The 13,945-nt window shown below is 39.3% G+C and overlaps 1 protein-coding gene across 29 annotated transcripts in view; it reads left to right on the top strand.

The window, feature by feature from the left end:
• The window catches only part of LDLRAD4 (low density lipoprotein receptor class A domain containing 4), a 450,420-nt gene that overhangs the window by 392,190 nt on the left and 44,285 nt on the right, over nt 1-13,945 (top strand). The gene's annotated exons all lie outside the window — the stretch shown is intronic.

Here is a 13,945-nt window from a genome sequence, read left to right as displayed (position 1 = left end):
AAGGAAAATATAGCAGTAATCCAAGTCAAGGACAGTGATTCTTAACCTCAGCCGCACACTAAAATCCCCTGGGGAGCTTTAAAAATTACAGATGCCTAAGCCCACCTGTCAGATTTCTGATTTAGTCTGTTTGAGATGAGGCCTAGGTATTGGTATTTGTAAAATACTCAGGTGATAAAATCTGCAGCCAGGTGAGGACAGCCACTGCTCTAAAGAATATGTGCAGAGTTGAATTCAAGGACTGTGAACAATAGAGCCAAATATAGAACTCAGCTCTCACTTGTAAATGAGGCTAATGAGAAATAATGCATGCTTTATAATTATATGACACCCTTACGGCATTTAGGGGTGATGATGACCATTTTATAGATCAAGAAACTGAGGCTAAAGAAGCTTATGTGACTAATCCAGAGTCACACAATTTGCAGATAGTGGGTCTGGTTCTAGCCCGGCACCTCCAACTGGAAGGACGCTGCCCTGGTGTGCATGTGTTAGTTCTCTAAATTACAACCACAAACCTCAAAAAGACTTTCATTAGTGTGTTCCTGATGAAGAATGGAATTTTGTAGAAGATGAGTCACCTTGTTTAATTGGGGAGGAATGAAATATTTGAATAGTTGGTTACTTTTTCAGCCAGTGCCTTTCAAAGTTTTTTACCCCTGACCTCCAGTGAGAAATAACGTCTTCTATCAAAACCCAGTACAAACACAGATATATATATTCGGAGCCCAAACACACCTTCTCATTGTGCTTATCCTTACTGTAGGTAAACTGTCTCACTAGTGCTTACCCTTGCTATTTGCACTCCAATATTTTCCATTCTATTCTATTTCTTTAAATGCTGGTTGCAATCTGCTGCACTGATTGCTTTAATGGACTGGGACCCATGACCTGAAAAACAGTACAGCTTCCCTTCTCTCTGAAGGCCACAGAAAGGGTAACATCATGATTAGAGAAGTGAATGACCTGTCTTACACAGCCTTTATGGAAAGATCTGTTGTAGGCCAAAGAATGAATATCATTTGGTACAGTGTATAGGTAATATTATTAGTTGTAAGCTTGGTGTCTTGATGCTATGTGTTCAGCCAGGCTTTTAACCCTTTTAAGGAAAAATCTTACAATGAAGAATATGGTTTTTCCAAGGCAGGATAATGAATGCTGTGATCTCTTCAGTTTGTTTGTTTGTTTTTCCTTTTTTGGGGGGGAGGGGGTAGGGGCAGATAGAGAGGGAGAGAGAGAGAATCCTAACAAGGCTCCATGCCCAGCATGGAGCTTGACTTGGGGCTTCATCTCATGACCTGAGCTGAAATTAAGAGTCGGACATTTAACCGACTGAGCCACCCAGACACCCCAGGTTCTAGCAATTTCTTAAGAAATTATCTGACTTACATTTTAAACCCTGATTGTATTAAATGAGAGTCAACATGTAGAGTGCCTTTCAAAGGTATTTTTAAATATATGAAGTACCATTTGCAAAATAATATTATTTAAATTTTTCTAATTGCCTTTGGGGGGTGGGCAGTCTTGCATTCCAACAAGCACGATTGTGAAGTTTTTGCGAGCTGGCCTGGGCATGGATTTCTCTTCTTCCTCACAGTGCTTTGCCAGAGATGGTTACGCGGGAGATGCTCTGTGATCATTTGTCACAGGGAGGCTCAGCCTGCACCTAGGCGTCTGGCCCACAGCCTGAAAATGGAGAAGAGAATGCTGAAGACTTTGAGGATGGGAAAATTGGGCAGCCTTTTTAAAATTTTTCTTTTCTTCCAAAACATTTTTATATCCTGATTTTCCATCAGCATCCTCGTTTAGCATTTCCATATATTTATATGTGCAGGGTTGTAACTACCCCCTACACGCAAGAGTGTGTGCCCATGGGCTCACCTGGTGGGAACTGAACCTAAAGGAGGTGGCTCCTGGCTCAGTCCTGGCAGTCTGCGTGTCTGCCCTTCAGCTGACACTGCCAGACCCCATGGTGATTCTGACTGCTAGAGGTTCAACTTGTCCTCATTCCAAACAATATTGTTTAATTTATTCCCATTGTGAACCCTGGTTAACGAAGAAAACACTAAGGTTGAAATACTAGTGAGAAGATTAAAAAACTATAATCACTCTGCAAATTTATCTCAATGCCTTGCTCAGATCTATATGTTTAATTATTCTGATAGATGTTTCTGGTTTTTTACAATGTAATGTTAAAGAGGAAAAATATGTTGATAATTATATTCTGGTTAAGTTTATATTTATTGAGAATAAGCATCATTCGCACCTAGAAAGGTGCTTGCAAACAATGGCACAAAACAAAAATTGCAAAAGCAAGCTCATTGTTTATTAAAGTTGGAAATACAAAACTTATTAATGTTAGTAAAAGCAGTTAATTGTTAATCATAAAACAATTTTATTTCATTATTATTATTCCAGCTTTATTGAGATATAATTCACCTACCATACATTCCCCCCCATTTAAAGTATATATTTCAGTATTTCTAAAAATATATTTATTCAGGGTGCCTGGGTGGCTCAGTCAGTTAAGCCAAACCTGAGCGGTTTGGCTCAGGTCATGATCCCAGGGTCCTGGGATTGAGTCCCACATCAGGCTCCTTGTTCAGCAGGGAGCCTGCTTCTCCCTCTCCCTCTGCTGCTCCCCCTGCTTATGCTTGCTCTCTCCCTCTCTCTCTGTCTGTGTCAAATAAATAAATAAAATCTTTAAAATATATATATATATATTTATTTATTCTTTTTTTTTTTAAGATTTTATTTATTTATTTGACAGAGAGAGCAAGAGAGCACAAGCTGGGGGAACAGTAGGAGGGTGAGGGAGAAGCAGGCTCCCCGCCAAGCAGGGAGCCCGATGCGGGGCTCGATCCCAGGACCCTGGGATCATGACCTAAGCCGAAGGCAGATGCCTAACCATCTGAGCCACCCAGGAGCCCCTATTTATTTATTCATTTAATTCATTTAAGCAATCTCTATACCCAACGTGGGGTCAAACTCACAACCTTGAGATCGAGTCTCATGCTCCAACTGAACCAGGCAGGTGTGCCCCTCAGTATTTTTTAGTATATTCATAGTGTTGTGCAATCATCACTACCATCAATACACTTTTGTTACTCCAGAAAGAAACCTCATACCCATTAATGGCCATTCCCATTTTCTCCCAAGATCACAGTTGTAGATCACCACCAGTCTACTTTTAGTCTCTATAGATTTGCCAATTTTGGACATTTCATATAAAGGGAATGATATAATATGTGGTCTTTGGTGACAGTCTTCTTTCATTTAGGATGATGTTTTCAAGGTTCATCCATGTGTTAGCATGTATCAGTGCTTCATTTCTTTTTATGGCTGAATAATATTTCATTCTGTGAATTTGTTTAGCCATTTTCCTGTTGTTGAACATTTGAGTTGTTTCCACTTTTTGGCTATTATGAATATTAGTGCTGTGAACGTTTATAGAAGTTTTTGTGTGTATATATGTTTTCATTTCTCTTGGTTATATACCTAGAGTGGAACTGCTGGGTCATATAGTAAATATATGTTTAACTTTGAGGAACTGCCAGACCATTTTCCACAGCAGCTACACTATTTCACATTCCTGTCAACAATGTATGAGGGTTTCCATTTCTCCATGTTCTCACCAATACTTGTTATTATCAGTCTTTTGATTATAGTCATCCTCGTGGGTATGAGGTGGAATCTCACTGTGGTATTGGTTTGCATTTCCCTGATGGCTAATGATGCTGAACATCTTTTCATGTGCTTGTTGGCCATTTGTATATATTTTTGGAAAATTATCTATTTAGATCCTTTGTCCATTTTTTAATTGGATTGTCTTTTTTATTATTGAGTTGTAAAAGTTCTTTATATATTTTAGATATATAATGCGATACATGATTTGTAGAAATTTTCTCTCATTATGTGGGTTGTCTTTTCACTTTTCCTTCATGCACAAGTTCCTAATTTTAAGTACAGTATATCTGTTTTTCTTTTGTTGTTTGTGCTTTTGGTGGGATAATTAAGAAGGCTTTGCATAATTAAAGATCACAAAGATTTACTCCTGTGTTTTCTTCTAAGAATTTTATAATAGTTTTAGTTCTTACATTTAGATCCATTTTGAGTTAATTTTTGTGTATGGTCGAGGAAGAGGTCCAGTTTCATTTCTTTGCTTGTGGATATCCATTATGCAATCACCATTTGTTGGAAAGACTCTTCTTTCCCAATGATTGATCAAAACTTCTGTCAAAAATGAATTGACTATAAATGTGAGGGTTTATTTCTGGACCCTCTGTTCCATTGATCATACTTAGCCTTATGCCAGTACCACATTGTTTGCAGCTTTTGAGTTGATCATGTCGTTTTTGTCCTTTATTTTATTAATATGGTATATTACTTTAATTGATTTTTGGATGTTAAGCCAACCTTGCAGTCCTGGACTGAATCCCAATTCATCATGATACATAATCTTTCTTATATATTGATGGATTTTGGTTTGCTACTTTCTTGTTGAGGATTTTTCATCTAATTTCATAACAGATATTGGTTTGTTATTTCTATTCTTATAATGTCTTTGGTTTTGTTATCTTGGTAATATTTCTCTCATAGGATAACTTGGGAAATGTCCTCTATTTTTTAGAAGAATTTGTAAAGAATTAGTTAAATCTTCTTTAAATGTCTGGTAAAATTCACCAATAAAGCCATTTGGGCCTGGGCTTTTCTTTGTGGGAAGTTATAAATTACTAATTCAATGTCTTGTTATAAGTCCATCCAGATTTTTTATTTCTTCTTGAATCAGTTTTGATAGTAGGGGCCTTTCTAGGGATTCTTCCATTATATCTAAGTTATCTCATTTGTTGGCATACAGTTGTTCATGTTATTTCATTATAATCCTTTTTATATTTGTAAGATGGGGACAGTGACATTGCTTCTTTTGTTCCTGAGTTTAGTAACTCGAGTCTTTTTTTTTTTCTTTTTTTGTCAGTCTACTAAAGGTTTGTCAATTTTGTTGATTTTTCCAAAGAACGAAATTTTGTTTTTGTTGATTTTCTCTATTATTCTATTTATATTTCATTATTTTCTGCTCTAATCTTAATTATTCCCTTCCTTTTTTAAAAAAAAGAGTTTATTGAGAGAGAGAGAGCATGTGAGCAGGGGGAGGGGCGGAGGGAGAGGGAGAGAGAGAGAATCTCAAGTGGACTCAATGCTGAGTGCAGAGCCCGATGCAGGGCTTGATCTCATGACCTTGAGATCATGACCTGACCGAAATCAAGAGTCAGACGCTTAACCAACTGAGCCACCCAGGTTCCGCTCCCCTCCTTCTTTAGATTTCATTTGCTCCTAAATATTTCTTAATTTGCTGTATGCCCTTTAGATAGTTTTCAGAGATTTTAAATGGTTAATTTTTAATAATTTTTATTGCTTATTTTCCTGGGGAGTGGGACCATGGAGCTCCTTTTTTTTTTTTTTTAAGATTTTATTTATTTGAGAGAGTGAGAAAGCACAAGCGGGGACCAGGGGGAGGGAGGGGTGGAGGGAGAGGGAGAAGTAGACTCCCTGCAGAGCGGTGAGCCCAATGCAGGACTCTGTCCCAGGACCCTGGGATCATGACCTGAGCTGAAGACAGACACTTAAGCAACTGAGCCACCCAGGTACCCCTACCATGAACCTCCTTACTCCACTATTTTAGAAGTGGCTCTCCCAGATTATATTTTAAATATGTTCAGTTTCAAACATATTATAACATACATGTAGATAAATCATGTTTTCCTTACATAATTGACTGAAACTAAATTTTATAGCAAACATTTCTCTTTAAATGGGCAACAGTAAGAAATTTTTCTTTGTGTTTTATAAATAGTATTAAAGATTGTATTGAAATTTAATTTTGCTGTAAATTTTTAATAATATACTTCACAAAAAATCCCTAGCATATCAAACCTGTGATATCATAGATATTATTACTTAGGTTGAAATTTTTTCAAATGAATTAATTTAAAGTCCAATTAAAAGTTGCTATTAAGTAAATAATAGTACAGGTGGAATGCAGATATTTTAAGAATCCTGAGTGCGGGCCTTGAAGGACTGAAATATACGGAACACTGGAATTTGGTCCCAGCAGTGAAGTGAGAAAACATATGAGCACTGAGCCTTGACATGACTTGCTAATGGCAATTTCAGGCAACAGTGGAGGCAGCACCAGAAACTGGTCTCCTGACCAGGGTTAGACCACACTAGGAGGAGCTAAGGCCAAAGTGTTCTGGGCAGAATGACTGCAGAGAGAACCTGTATGTAGCTTAAGACCTAGGAGCCATTGATCTGAAATCTGATCAAGGTTCTCCATTTGCTGTTTTATCTGTTTGAACTAAAACTTAACCAACAAGGGTATGTGTGACCAAATTGCCACATTGCAGCCAACCTTCACCAGGGTTTCTATTTCTAAAAGGGTTAAATGGTAAATAGACAGTTTTGGAAAGCTTTTTCTTTAAGGTACATTACAGGGAAAAAATTATAAAGGCATTTGCAACATTACTATTTCTGGGCCTTTAAATTTTTTTAAATTTGGTTTTATTTGTATGACCAAGATTGAGTTTCTGCCAGAAAACCATTCGTCCTGTGAAAATTCCAAACATTTTTATTATTGCCACTATATTTTATTGTATTCTATTGCTTTACTAATTTGGGTGTTTATGGTTAAGAATAACAGTCTTGATTAAGGTCACTTTTAATAAAAACGGGACCACATTTCACCTTATCCACATGAAAGGCACTCTTGAGTGCCTGCTCTCCTAACCTTTTTGGTTTCTGCCTGTTTCACGGTGACAAGATGTCCTCAAAGCGTAATTGATCTTCATTATCTCTGGCTAATCAGGGGCCTCATGGGCACCCCTAAAATTTTCCCATTTCCTTGTGGTTATTTCATTGCCTTTGTAGAAAGAACAAAGAAATCTGACTGACATTATAGTGGGCTTAAAAATTATCTTTTAGTTTCAGTACTTTTCAATTCACAAATGAGTAAGATATTAAACTGAACAATTCCTTCAAGCACATTATAATTTTCAGTATTAGAATAGGTTCCAATGAATCTAAATGAAGACATTTTAAATTAAAAAGAAAAGAAAGGGCTATGGACATAACAAGCTAGAGATAGAGAAAAAAAAGGATGGGATGCTTTTTTTCTGGAAAACTGATTATTTTTTAAGATTTTTTATTTATTTGTCAACGAGAGAGAGAGAAATAGAGAGAGCACAATAGGGGGAGCAGCAGGCAGAGGGAGAAGCAGGCTCCCCACTGAGCAGGGAGCTGGACACGGGACTCGATCCCAGGACCCTGGGATCATGACCTGAGCCGAAGGCAGACGCTTAACCGACTGAGCCACCCAGGCACCCCTGAAAACTCTGATTTTTATAAATATGTACATTTATTTTTATTTACCTTTTTATATGACCAGTATAGAACCAGCCACTTCATCCTTTCAGAGCCCCCAAAAAGGAAATTTATCAGAGGTTTAGTTTAATCTAAAGAAAAAATTGCCCAAAGGTACAATTAAGTTTGCTTCCAGCTGTGTCTTCCTTGAGATGGGAAGACTTCCTTCTCAGAGAGTAAAGTGGTCTCTGTGTTCTGTCGGCCCTTACAAGAGCCTTGGTCTCAGATAATTAATTCATTCCTTTAATCTTTTAAATGGGACTTGTCCATCAAGGTCCTTCTAAAAAATAGGATTTGGTTCAGGGGTCTTCCTTGGACCTGCCACATTTAGAATTAACCTGATTAGTGGTTAAGAATAGATTTTGGAGTGAGACTTCCTGGTTCAAGTCCTGGCACCACCACTTACTAGCTGTGTGACATTGGACACAGTCGCTCTATGACTCAGTTTCCTCATCTGTAAGACTGGGAAAATAACCAGTATTCATATGTTACCTGTAAAGATTAAATGGCTTAAGTAAATAGTAAAGTGCTTCGGAATACTGCCTGTCACGTAGTAAGTGCTGTATGAGTGTTAGGTATTATTGTTATTATTTAGGTTAAGAACCCCTCCTCCTACAGGACCCTTGTTCACTCATTCATTTATTCATTCATTCATTCACCTGCTCCTTGCTGAGCACTCTGCTACTCTCACTACTTCACTACCTCTTGCTCAGGATGAACTAGGAATGTCATGGACAGGGACAGTTCCCAGCTTTCTTTGTATTCTGTCTGTCACAGTGACTGGTATTTAATGAGTGCTCGGCTCTGACATAAATGAGGATTGACCTCATGTTTCAAGGGTGACCTGATACCAGAGAACAATGGTTCTTATTTTTAAAGCATATGTATGCTAGGCTTGTCTTAAAGTGTCAAGGATGAGAACTGAGTATAGTTCTATAGATCTGATGTGATTTTGGATTAACTTGGATTTTAGCCTGTGATTTTTCTAGTGTTTGCCTTAGTATATGCTTTAAAACAGTAACTAAAACTCTGGAATGTGCCATGACTTTTTCTCAACTTTTGAAGAAATTAACACTTTCATTAAAGCCAGGAACCTAAAGGTCTTGGAACTGCCCAGACACATCCTGGAATTTATAAGCAAGACAGAGGAGCTCCAGAGACAATAGCCTGCACCTCTCCTCCAAATTCAGATTGTCCAAGAAATGCTTATGATTGCAAATAAACCACTGCTTTAGAATCCTCAAGAATTATGATCAAAGCATTGTTCAGTAATTTAGCAATAACACCCACCAAATATAGATACCATATATTGTGCCATATACTGTATGTGTATAAGAATGCACAATGTTTGCCAATAGAATAGTGCTATTGAAATTGGTATTTCCATCTTCAAGGGGTCAAAGTTCTTACAGGGTTAAGAACTAGGAATGGAATCATAGTATCTAAGATCTGAGTTGTAAACATCTTGAGCTTCAGGTCATGATCCTGGAGTCCCGGGATCAAGTCCCGCATTGGGCTCCCTGCTCAGCGGGGAGTCTGTTTCTCCCTCTGACCCTCCCCCCTCTCATGTGCTCTCTCTCTCTCTCTCTCTCTCATTCTTGCTCTCCCAAATAAATAAATAAAATCTTAAAAAAAAAACATTTTGAGCTTATATGGTCTGCCCACAAATAGGATGAGTTGTGAAGGTTATTTAGCCTTCTAGCTTTTAGACAAAATTGATAAATAAATTTGAAAAGCAAAATAAAATATTTTTCTGAATAACCACATTGAATGTTTTAAATATTAAAATATTTGGTGTGTTTTTATATAGAATATGTGTATATTTTACCTGAAATGTGAAGAGGCTACCAACACCTTTAAAAGGCCTCCCTTGATGATGATGTGGCAGTCTTATGAAGGCACCATCAATAAGTCTTGTTGATAGGAAAAACAGTTTGGGAGGTGCCACTGGAAGAATGCATGCAACAGAAGTAGAAAGCTGATTCCTTAACCCCAGTGCCAGGACTCTATTTTCCTGGTGCCTGGCTCTCTCAGGGAACGAGGAGGCTGGGAGGACCTGATAGCTGGGCCACATTCATGGAGTGGACTGATGGCATCTTCATAATTCTGTCTTTAAGAAGAGTCTGCTCATGGCACTTGAGTTTTTCCAGAAAGCAAAATTAGAATTCTTTCTTAACATATGATATCCAGAAGTCCTCAAGGACTTCCAGAGTTTTTATGAAGAATGCCAAATATCCTAGAAATTGTATTTCAACACACTCTTTTAACATAAGCTAATTTAGCTTCACCACTACTGTGAGCCCTGACAACACTGTCCACCCCTACTACCTTTTCCAAGAGGTGTGGGTGGATCAGTATCAGCCCATTAGCACAGGCAGGGAGGACAGCAGGAAGCACCTGCCCTGTGGTACTGGGCCTGGCCTTTAGCCCAAGAGGGCGGCATTATGATTTTACACACATGTGCACACAAATGCGTGCATGTTGAGTACCATTGTTTAAAATCATTGTTGCGTAGCAGTTGCTTGGGCCCTAAAACAGGAGACCTGGATTCTACTCTCATTTCCTTTGGGTGATGTGAACAAGTCATAAATCCTTCAAGCCCCAGTTTGCTCATTTAATCTGAATGAGGAGTTTGAATTAGACCAAAATTTCGGAAGAAACTTTGATGTGCAGGTGAATCACCTGGGGATTTTGTTCGAATGCAGACTCTGGTTCAGTAAGTCCAGGGCAGGATCCAAGATCCTGTATTTCTAGCCAGCTCCCAGGTGATGCTGATGTTGATGTTCCCTGGACTAATTTGAGTGGTAAGGGTGTAGACATGACATCTTATTCTGTCCTCCAACCACCCTGTGATACAGGTATTCTTAGCTTCATTTTACAGTTGAGGAAACGGGCCTTAGCTAAATCCTGTCAGATGGCAGGACTAGAACTCAAACTTGGGTCTAACTGGCCCCAGAATTTGGCCACTGTAAAAACTTTATATTGCCTTCCTTTTTTTAAATGGGACTTGGAAGAATAACTGCAGTTTTCAAAGGTGTGTAACTCAGTAAGGAGTTGCTTAGCCATTTTAAAAATCTATACCACCATAAACACAGAATAATACATAATTCTTTTTTTTCCATTAGAAGAAAAAGTATTGTGGTGGCATAGATAATGTGTAAGGTAAATGCCAAAGTCTGTTAATACAGGGGGTATTGTTGCATATTAGGAAGTATTTTAAGGCTATTTAATTTAGACTAATTTATTTAATAACCTTTTAATCTACCTTGTCAGCTTGCTAGTTACATCGTGTTGCATATTTTTATATTTGCTGACATTTCTACCGGTAATGATGGGGGTATCGAGTACTGTGATTGGGGGATATGCAGTGTTCATATTTCTACATAAAAACCTCTCTGTTGCTTTTCTTTTTTTTTTTTCTCTTCTCTTCTCTTCTCTTCTCTTCTCTTCTCTTCTTTTCTTTAAGACAGAGAGAGAGTGTGTGAGCAAGCCAGGGGTGGGGGTGCAGAGGGAGAGGGAGACAGAATCTTAAGCAGGCTCCACGCCCGGCACAGAGCCCATCCTGGAGCTTGTTCTCATGACCCTGAGATCATGACTTGAGGCAAAATCAAGAGTCTAGTGCTTAACTGAGCCACCCAGGCGCCCCCCATCACAATTTTTTAAGCACTAAGAATGCATTAGTACATTATTTCATGCTATAGGCTGATGTCCACAAATATCAAACAATTACTATGTCTTGAGTCTGCAGAAGTCAGCGTTCTTTTAAAATCCTCATTCATGACTTTAAGCATAGCAAAGTTACGGAAAATGAACTGTTTTGTTTTCTGAAGGCCAAATTCCAGGACTTAATTTTTATGTGGAAAACTTCACCTCAGAGCAGAATTTTACAGCATAGTTATAAACCTCAAAGAATAGGAATTTGTAATGGACAGGGCCATTGATTCTTAACAGGAGTCACATTAACAGGTATACAAGACACATAAAATGGTTCCAAGAGCCTCTGGCAACATGTGGACATACAGAATCTTTAACATGGATTTGCAAGTTAGTGCCTAAAAGGAATTGGCAGTCAGGCTCTAAAAATCTAATTATCGATCTGCTGACGTACTTTAGTTAGTTCAGGGAACTTTAGTTTGGAAGATTATAAGTTTCACTGCCCATTGAGCAGAATGATGGGTGGGGTGGGGTGGGTAGGAACTTCTGAGTCAGCCTGCCCAGGGTTCTGACCCCCAGAACCCCAGCTTGCCTCGTAGCAGCCAGTTTGACCTTGGACGAAGTACTCACCCTCTGTGAACCTCACCTTCCTCCTCACAGGGTTGACATGAAAGTAAAAAGATATACAGCACTTGAAAGTGCCTAGAACATAGCAACAGATCTTTAGAAATGTTTATAAATGCTAATTTTCTGCTATATAACCATTATAAAAGTATTCCTAACTCTCCAAATGATATTTCTCTGTCAAAATTTCTGTTGTGAGTGGGATACCTGTTGAAGGTGGGAACATGGTGGGGAGAGACAGCAGGGCATGACCAAGAAGCGCATGGTGATTAAATCCAAGGATTGGGCCAGGCAAGATGCTAACCCAGGTTATATGTGACAGAGGAAGATTCTGGTATAGCAGAGCTCCCCTACACCACCCAGAGGTATTTTCTGAAGCTAATGAGCCCTGAGTAGCCCCTGAGCCAGAATCCCTGCTCTGTGCTGTCTCTTTTGGCCATTCAGGTCACAGATATTCCCAATCACCTCAGCTTGTCATATTCAGATCTGGCTGGAAGCCAATCCTTAGAGCTTGTTAAGTTCCTTAAATAAGGAACTACCTACACATAGCATCTAAGACAAGTTCAGCCCTACGGTAAATGCGTGTCGGTCAGATTACATTGAAGGTCCAGTATATTTCCTCCTAAGGTCTCTAACCACTTAGTAAATATTTGTCAGATGAAAAAACGAAATGAAAACCTTTATAGAGGAAACCTGAAGATGTTGGTAGAGTGGGTCTATGGAGACAAAGGCTCTTCAGGTCATCGTTGCTGTCAACAGACCCTGTGAAAATGTCTATTGTAGGCGACCCTTCCTTGCATCATTTCCAAGGCCTCTGGGGTACACAGGGAAACCACATACAGCTTTGGGACATTTTTTTAACTACTAGCAAAAGCAGCCCATCAGAGTACTCATTTTAAAGATGCATATTTAAAGACAAGGAGGCAGGAAAGAATTCTTAAATGCAAATGGCTTTTACACTTTCCTACTTATGTGTTTTGTTCAGCAGACTAGTGTCTTCCCACACCCTTCTGCTGTGTGTGCTGCCATTTTCTCCGAATTAAAGGAAGAGAAATATTGGCATCTATCAGTTAAAAAGCCCCAGGGATCCACATACCATCAGGGCCAGCTAGAATGAGGTGTTTATCAGGGCACGAACCCCTGGCTTCTGGGAACCCCCGGTCTGACCTCTGTGCTTTCTTCCTAAAGTCCTCGGGCCAGGGCTTAAAAGGAAATAGAACAAAATTAAGGCCACCACTGGGCGATTTAGCCTTTAGTGGATGCTGAAGATTGGTGACATGCTGGTGTTAGTCAGGCAGTGTGGCCAGCACACGCCAGACACAGCCCAGAGTGGCTCTGGAACCTGTGCCAGCCTGCGGTTGGGCCTGGTGTGCAGTTTGGGCAACATTTTGAAAACAAGCTCATCCATAAAGTCAAAGTGATTTTATTTATAATTTATAATTTATAAACCTAATAAACATTGAGAACAATTCAAAGGAATGAACAAGGAGCTTAATTAAGATTGACCCCCCCCCACCCCTCCCATCCCGCACAAATACCCAGTGATAAGGAAGCCAGCCAGACAATATAAGTGTGTTAAGGCAGAGTGGGAATACAACGCAGCCATTAAAGGTGAAAAATATGTTAGTTTTTTTAGATACGTGAAATATGCATCTTTACTAATGTTGAAGTGGACTATTTGCAACCATTTCAAAAATGCAGGTATAATCATTAACAAACGGCAGAACCGATTTTCATAATGTTGACTAATGTTTTCATCATATTGACTAAATCCCTAATTTTTAAAAACGGACTCTCATAGCAGTCATATGCAATCTTGTGAACATTCCCTTTTGAGGACTTGATTTCGGAGTGATCCTGTCACTCTGACTAAACCGACAAGGAAGTGCCATCCCCGGGTGGCAAGGACCAGGGACTACAGGGACAAAGGAGAGCCAAAGAGCAACAGGGCTGGCTTGAAGCCAGTGCCTGAAGCCTGATGCTTTCTGATGCTGGCTCTTCTCTGAGGAGGGTCCCCTGCCCTGGTGATCACACCCCAGCCCAGTCTCCTGAGCCTCACCCTCTTCGTTCACCCAGCCATGTGACTCTGAGATGAATTCAGGGACACGTAGAACAAGAGAGGAGAGTTATGTTTTAAATTTGGAAATTGCTCAAGAAAAATCAGGCTGTCTTGATTGGCACATGCAAATGTACGCAACTGTTAATTTTCTTGCTGAAATTCCCATTTCCTTTATCCACACGAAATCTCTGA

The sequence above is a fragment of the Callorhinus ursinus genome, unplaced genomic scaffold (genome assembly GCF_003265705.2).
Source record: "Callorhinus ursinus isolate GAN/ISIS: 27379988/994484 unplaced genomic scaffold, GSC_fseal_2.0 scaffold86, whole genome shotgun sequence".
Classification (NCBI taxonomy): Eukaryota; Metazoa; Chordata; class Mammalia; order Carnivora; family Otariidae; genus Callorhinus; species Callorhinus ursinus.
The sequence above is the reverse complement of the archived record's forward strand: the minus strand, read 5'-3'. Positions and strand labels throughout refer to the sequence as shown.